Consider the following 7604-nt stretch of genomic DNA (forward strand, 5'->3'; position numbering starts at 1 on the left):
AGGGCTGAGGGGGGAGCGGCTGAGGGGCTTGATGCTCACGTGGATGCTTAATCCCCTCTTATCCACCTGCTCTGGCGCTCCTGTTTCTGTACCAAAGCAGGATGCTGCTGTTCCAGGGGGTTGTCCCCATCCGTGTCACCATCCTTGCCCCCGTTACTGTCGCTGTCCCCATCCCCATCTCCATTCCCGACTCCAGCCCCATCGCGTTCCTCACCCCATCTATCTATCCAAATCCACATCCCCATTTGCATTCCCATTCCTGTCCCCATCCCTGTCCCTCACCCGCAGGCAGGGCGGTGGCAGGGTGGTGACAGAGTGACATGCAGGGTGGCAAGGTGGCAGCAGGATGGTAGCAGGATGGTGGCAGGGTGGTGGCAGGGTGGTGGCAAGGTCGTGGGCAGGGTGACAGGCAGGGTGGCGGCACGGAGGTGGCAGGGTGACATCAGCCCTCCCCTCGTCCCTCCTCGCCGAGATCCCCCCGAGCGTGAGGGGCACGGAGGTCAAACCTCGTCACCTGCTGCTCCCGCTGAGCCCGACTGGAGCCGGCCCGACCTGGCAGCTCCCTCCCTGCGGCTGGAAATCACCTTTCCGAGGTACCTCGGTGGCAGAGCCTTCACCCCCCGTGCCACGACCCCGCGTCCTCCTGCGCCACCTGCGCCCCCCGGAGCCCCAGGCTCGGCGCGGGGCCCCCGCACAACCAACCGCCCCCTCCCGCCCCTCCGAGTTCCAGCCCAGAGCTCCAGCTGCCCCCTGCCCGCCGCGCCGCGGGCTCAGGGCAGATGTTGCGGGCTGGCACACACGCGTGGGCCCCCGTGAGCCGAGCGGGGCCGGGCCGGCCCCCATTCCAGCTCTTCCCAGCAGAGCAACTGGTGCAGCCTGGGCCCGGGGAGCGCAGGGAAGGTGGTGTGGGGATGGGCCCGCCAGTCACAGGGCCTGCATCCACCCTGGAGCAGGAGAAGGATGGAGAGAGGGTGGGATGGGGCAGAGCCGAGGGGTTGTTCCTGCGATCCTAAACCTCTGCCGACGCCCCCGGAGGGGCTGGGAGAGGTGGGGAGCAGCGAGGGGCAGGGATCGGGGTGCCCGGATGCCTTAATCCACCCCGGGGCTGCAGGAACGCCCCTGCGCCGGGCGCGGGCGCGGAGCCAGCGATTACCTCCGGGCCCTCTGAGCTCCTTCTCCTCCTTCCCTTCTGGAGCAACACACATTAAGCCAAATCCTCCCGTCACATGGTCTAAAGGCAGAGCGAGGGAATAAGGGCAGGTCAGGAGGTGAACTGGAGGCCACGGATTTGCCACCGGGCAGAGGACCGGGCAGAAACGTGCTCGGCATTTCCCCGTGGATTGAGGGAGTGCGCGCCGTGATTCGCTGTTCCCGTAATCCCGGGGCCGGCAGCGCGCCCGGCGCTGGCACCGGCGCGGAGCGCGGGGCACGCGTGGGGCCGGGATCGCTGCCCTCGCTCCACGCGGGGCACGGCGGGGCTGGCGGCTCCTGCCAGGGCTGCCACCACCGGCCTGACGGGCTCGAAGGGCTCCCTCGCTCGGGGAACGAGCCCAGCCGCTCCGTGGCAGAGGTGGCGTGGTGTCCCCGTGAGGGTGGGACCCCCTGTGAGTGGGGTGTCCCCGGGCAGGTGTGACCCTGTGACCTCCCGTGAGTGAGCGATGTCCCCATGCAGGTGTGACCTCCCCCGTCCCTTCAGCTCGGTGGTGGGACCTGCTCCGAACTCACTGGGGAGGAATGAGGGGGCTCTGCCGAGACAAGACGAGGCAACACCGTTGTGCCTCCCTTGAGGGGTTCCTGCACTGCCCCGCATTCACCCCTAAACCATTGGCAACCAAAACCCCCACCCCGAGCCAGTGTCCTTCCCAGCCCGCCCCAGGGTGTCCCCAGCAGTGTCCGCTCTCTGTAACCCCCTGTGGAGATTTAGTGCCCCACGTAACACCCGCTAAATCCATCCCGCTTCTCCTCCCGCCGTCACGGGTGATCCGGGGGCGGCCGTGAGCTGGTGACGGCACAGCTCGGTGACTGCGGTGGGACTCCGTGCAGGGACCCCCCTGACACTCCTGCTGGTGCCCGAGGCCGCGGGGATGGCCACAGGCCGGGTCACCTCCTGCCCTGTCCCCTGTCGCAGCCGCTGCCCCACATGCGGCTGCCCCCCGTGGCTGCGCGCCAGTGGGGGTGTCCCACCCACTATCGGGGGAGGGGGGAGTTGGTGGCTCCCCGAGCCCCACAGACCTCCCCTCGCCCACGCCAGACCCCCTGTGCCGTGGGAAGCAGGAGGAAGTCCGGGCTCTGCCCTCCTGTGGCTGTGAGGGTGGGCTGGGTCCTGCCTGGCCCCCAGGACCCCTCTCCCCTCTCCTCTGCCCATCCCCCCAAAACCCACGGGGGTCTGTCCCATGGGGGTGCTGGAGCACCCCCAGCCCCAGCACTGCCTGAACGCTGCGGGGGTCCCACTGCTCCTCCTGAGAGCACAGGAGGTTCAAGGGGGTCCCTCGGGGCCCGCCTTGTCCTCCTCGTGTCCCCTGTCGGGGACCCCCAGCCCCAAAGGGGCGGCACCAGTGACCCAGCAGCGGGGAGCAGGGGGGGCTGCAGCCCCCCAGACCAGGATCTGGGGGGTGCCTGGAGTGTGCTACAGGATTCCTGGAGCTGGGATCCCTGAAGGGAACACCCCAGGAGCCGAGATCACAGAGATGAGGAGGAGCAGGGGATCCCAGAAATCGGGGGGCTGGGGGAAAGGAGCCCAGGAGTAGGATTCCAGACGTAGGGATGCTAAAGGAGGAGATTCCAGGAGAGGTGGTGAAGGAGGAAATTCCAGGAGCAAGATCCCAGGAGTAGGATCTGATGAGCAGAGAAGATCCCGGGAGCAGGATCCTGGAATCAGGATCCCAGGAGCAGGGGTGACAGAGTAGATCCCAGAAGCAGGATTGCAGGACTGGGATCCCAAATGCCAGAGGAGGAGATCCCAGGAAGGGGATCCCAGGGGTGGAGTCCCGGGAGTGGGGATAGTAAAAGAGGAGATCCCAGGAATGAGAAGCGATCCGGGGTGCCCGGACCCGCGCCCCACGCGCCGAGGTGGCCCCGCCGCTGCGGACCCGTTTGGGGTGGGGACCCCCGGGGTGGAGGCACTGTCCGGGTCCCCCCGGTGCGGGCGGGTTCGGCCATGGGTGGGGTGTCGGGGCGGCCGTGCCGGGGGGGTTGCGGTCGCGGGGGCCCCTGATTTCGTTTGATTTCGCTTAATTTCGTTTGATTTCGTTTTACCAGAGCGGGCGCGGCGGGGCCGGGCGGGTCGGAACGGGAGGAGCGCTCCTACCCTGGGGAGAGCCCCGGGGGAGTGGGAGCGGCCACGGCACGGGCTGGGGTGTCCCACACCCGTGGAGGGGTGTCCCCCACCCACCCGATCCTGGATCCCCCCGGGCTCCCCGTGACCGCCCGCTCTGCCAATGAAAACGGCGCTACCGGGGGCCCGTGGGGGGCCCGTCTGGGCTGGGCATCCACGGGGGTGTCCCCGAGGACGGTCCCGGGGCAGACAGCCACGCGGGGCCGTGGCGAAAGGACAGCAGCGCTGCCGAGGGGGTACCCACTGCCCCGCGGGGACCCTGCACCTAGCCCACGTACACCCACCCGCACCCAGGCACGATAACACGGTGTCCATGCACACCCACTCGTGCTTGTGCCCGGCTCGGCCACGCTGATCGCTCTAAAAACAACCTACCCACCCAAAGCAACCACCCACGGGAAGGAAGGGAGCCGTGACCGGTCCCACCGTGCCCACGGGCGGCTGCTCCGTGTCCGTGTGTCCGTGCACACTCACACCGGGGCCGGGCACGGTTCCACCACGCTCGTGGACATTTCCTCTGTGTCCCCCCGTGTATTTTTGCACATTTCCCCGTGTCCTTACACGATCCCCTCGTGTTTTCGCACGGCTCTCCCGTCCCAGTGCCCAGTCCCCCCGTGTCACTGCACGTCCCCCCATGTCCGAGCCCCGTGGTTTTGCACGACTCCCTCGTGTCCATGCACGTTTAACCGTGTCTGTCCACAGTTCCCCGTGTCTTCGGAAGACCGTCCCGTGTCCCCCTCGCAGAGTCCCCCCGTGTTTTTGTACGGCTCCCCTGTGCCCCGACACGTTTCCCCGTGTCCACTCACAGCTCCCCGTGTCCGTGCACAGCCCTCCCGTGTATCCCCACCATTCCCCCTGTCCCCGCACAGTCCCTCCGTGTTTTCCCTCGGCTCCTTCGTCTCCTCGGACAGTCCCCCTGTGTCCATACCCAGCCCCCCGTGTATCCACACACCCCCTGTGTCCCCTCACAGTCCTGCCGTATTTTCACTCGGCTCTCCCGTGTCCCCGCGCTGTCTCTCGTTGTACATACGCAGTCCCCCCGTGTCTCTGCACAATCCCCCGTGTTTCTGCACGGTTCCCCCGTGTCCCTGCAGGTTTACCCGTGTCCGTACCCAGCCCCCCGTGTATCCTCACACTCGCCCCGTGTCCGTCCACAACCCCCCGTGTCCCTGCACAGTCCCCCTGTATCCCCGTACAATCCCCCCTTTTTTTCGCACAGTTCCCCATGTCCCCTCACTGTCCCCCCGTGTTTTCGTACGGCTCCCCCGTGTCTCTTTGTAGCCCCCCCAGTATCCCCGCACAGTCCCCCCGTGTCCCCGCACAGTCCCCCCGTGTCCCCACACAGTCCGCCCCTGTTCCCACACAGTCCCCCCGTGTCCCCGCACAGTCCCCCTGTGTCCCCACGCAGTCCCCCCTTGTCCCCAAACAGTCCGCCCGTGTCCCCGCACAGTCCCCCCGTGTCCCCACACAGTCCGCCCCTGCTCCCACACAGTCCCCCCGTGTCCCCGCACAGTCCCCCGTGTCCCCACACAGTCCGCCCCTGTTCCCACACAGTCCCCCCGTGTCCCCACACAGTCCGCTCCTGTCCCCACAGAGTCCCCCCGTTCCCCCCAAGGCCCCGCACCGTTACCGGGCTCCGCTGCGCTCTCCCGGCCCGGGCCCGGCCGCGACCTCGCTGCTCCGGCCCCGAGACCCTCGGCGGGTCCCCCACCCGGGAGCACCGGGCCGGGCTGGGGGTCTCCCGGGGCAGCCGTTCCTTCGCGGGGAAGGGAAAGAGCAGGAGGAGAAGGAGGGGAGGGTCCCCCCCGGTGCCCCCCAAGCAACCCTTGGTGTCAGCCCAGCGGGCCGGGACTCACCGGGGGCGGCCGGTTCGGGGTCGGGGGAAGCTCCGGCTCCGCTCCCGGCGGACACCGCACCTCCCGCAGCCGGGCCCGGGGCCGAGTCGAGCCCACCGAGCCGAGCCGAGCCGAGCCGGGCGGGCACTCACCGGCCTGGCCTTACCTCCATCTCAGGGGGAACGGGAGCACCGGGGATGCGGGCCCGGGGCGCTCTGGGCGGCGGATCAGGCTGCAAAAGAGGAAAATAAAGGAAATATGTGTTTTTTCTCTCCATCCCGGAGCGGCGGGAAGGCGGGGGTTGGAGCGGGGCGGCGGCTCGGGACGGCCCCGGCTCGGCAGGGCCGGCAGCGGGGCCGGAGCGCTGGGAACGGGGATGCTCCGGGAGAGCGCGGCCGCTCCCACCCCGGGCCGGGCTTCCCTAGGCTGGGTCTGCTCCGCACGGCCCCGGGAGCGAGAAAAAATTGGGATACCGATAATAATAATAGTACCAATAAATAGTACAAATAGCACTAATAGCAATAGCACTAATACCAATCGTACTAATACCAATAGTAATGCTACAAATAATAGTAACACTACTAGTGACATTAATACCTCTAATATTAATACTAATTACAACAACAACAACGGTAACAACGCCACCAAAACAAACCCAACAACAACAATAATGATACAATAAAGTGGACATTTTTAAAATTACTATTATTATTATTATTTATTTGTTTGTTTTTTCTGAGGACCCGGCTTCGCTCTCAGCCTGCAGAGCAGCGCGGATCCCCTCGCCTCCCCTTCCCGGCAGCGGCAGAGACGGTTCTCACCAGGCATTTCCCTTTCCCTGCTTCCACTTCCCCCGAAGCAAATCCCTTCCCGTTGTTGTTAACGCTAATCGCAGGGATAACGGGAAAAAATAGCAGGAAGGGAATGGGATCCGTGTGGAGGCGGCGGGGGCCGAGCTGGAACCGGGGGCCGAGCGGGCGGCAGGGCCGCTTCTCTCCCGGTCGTACCGCGGCCTCAGCCGCCGCTCGGGGCCGGGGCTCGGCAGAGGGAGGATATTTCGTTCCAGCAGCTCCCGGTCGGCGGCTGTTCCCCCTTTCCCGGCGGGACCGGCCCGCAGGTCTCCCCACGCGTGACCACCGGGCATCGCCTCTGCACGGTCCGGGGGGCTTGGGGCCGCAGGGTGGGGTGGGTTGGGATTATTTTTCCTGATTTTCGTTAAAAATCCTTTGCCGGTGTCACGTCCACGGCCGGGCCCGGTGGCGCGGCAGAGCGGAGCCCGGCTGCGCGGCCCCGGCCCGGCCTTGCCACAGCTCCGACAGAGGGAACCGGGAGAAGGGAACGGGGAACCCGGAGCGGGAAACCAGCTACGGCTTCCAGTACCTACCCCGAACCAGCGGCCCCGTCCCACCGCCCCTCTCTCGCCCCTCCGGGCCCCGCAGAACCGGGGGTGCGGGCCAGGGCCACCGGCCCTCGGCGGGACCCGTCCTCCACGGCCTGGCTCCCCGTGCGCTCCCCGTTCGGCCTTTTTCGTTTGCTTTTTTTCCTTTCCTTTCCCCCCCTTTTTATATTATTCCTTTCCTTTTACTTCCTTTATTCCTATGACTTTATTTTTCCCTTTTATTTTATTTTTGCCCCTAATCTGTTCTCCCCCGCTCCGCGCTGCTTCGCTTATTCCAGGGACGGGCACAGGCCGCCACAGCCACGGACACTCGGGTCCCACGCCAGCCCAAGGCCTTGAATTCCCGGGTGCTGGCAGACTCCCGAACTGGGCACTGCCCGTCTCGGTCGGGCTCTTTCCCGGTGCACTGGGCCGGACCCAGACCCCGGCGGGCCCCCCACCCCGGGCGGTGCCCGGTGCCGGGCTGCGGGAGCGACGGGGAGCGGGCGGGTGTCGGGGGATGCAAATTCTCTGGGGCGCTTGGGTTAACAGTTAATTTACTGATTTTTAATCCACCAGCACTGCAAGGGTTTCTATTTCAGGGGATCCGGGGGGTAACGGGTAGGAAGGGGGCCGCCCCCGCCTGTTCCGGGGACACATCGCCGCCGCTTTTCCGCCGGGTTTTGCCCCGTTGCAGAGAGCGGCGGAACGGAGTCCCCCGAGGCGGGAGAGTGCTCGGGAACCCCCACACACTTCCCCGCCGGGGTCCGTCAGCCCCAGCTGGGCACCGGGAGCCGCCTCCCTCGGTCCCGGTGTCGGTGTCGCCACCGCTGTCGGGAGCGGCTGTGCCGCTTAACGGGGATTCCAGGGCTCCCCCGCAGCCCCATCCCGGGGAGGCAGTGGCGTAATTGGGCACCCTCGGACTACCGGGCTGCGGGGCACCGTGGGGAAGAGGGAAGGGAGCCCTCCGAGCCCCCGCCCGGCCCGGGGAGGGGCAGAGCGGAGGGGGATATTTTTTATTCGTTTACACCTCGGCTGGCCCTTCCCTGGCCTGGCG

Source organism: Myiozetetes cayanensis, unplaced genomic scaffold, assembly GCF_022539395.1.
Source record: "Myiozetetes cayanensis isolate MyiCay16 unplaced genomic scaffold, myiCay2020 scf26, whole genome shotgun sequence".
Lineage (NCBI taxonomy): Eukaryota > Metazoa > Chordata > Aves > Passeriformes > Tyrannidae > Myiozetetes > Myiozetetes cayanensis.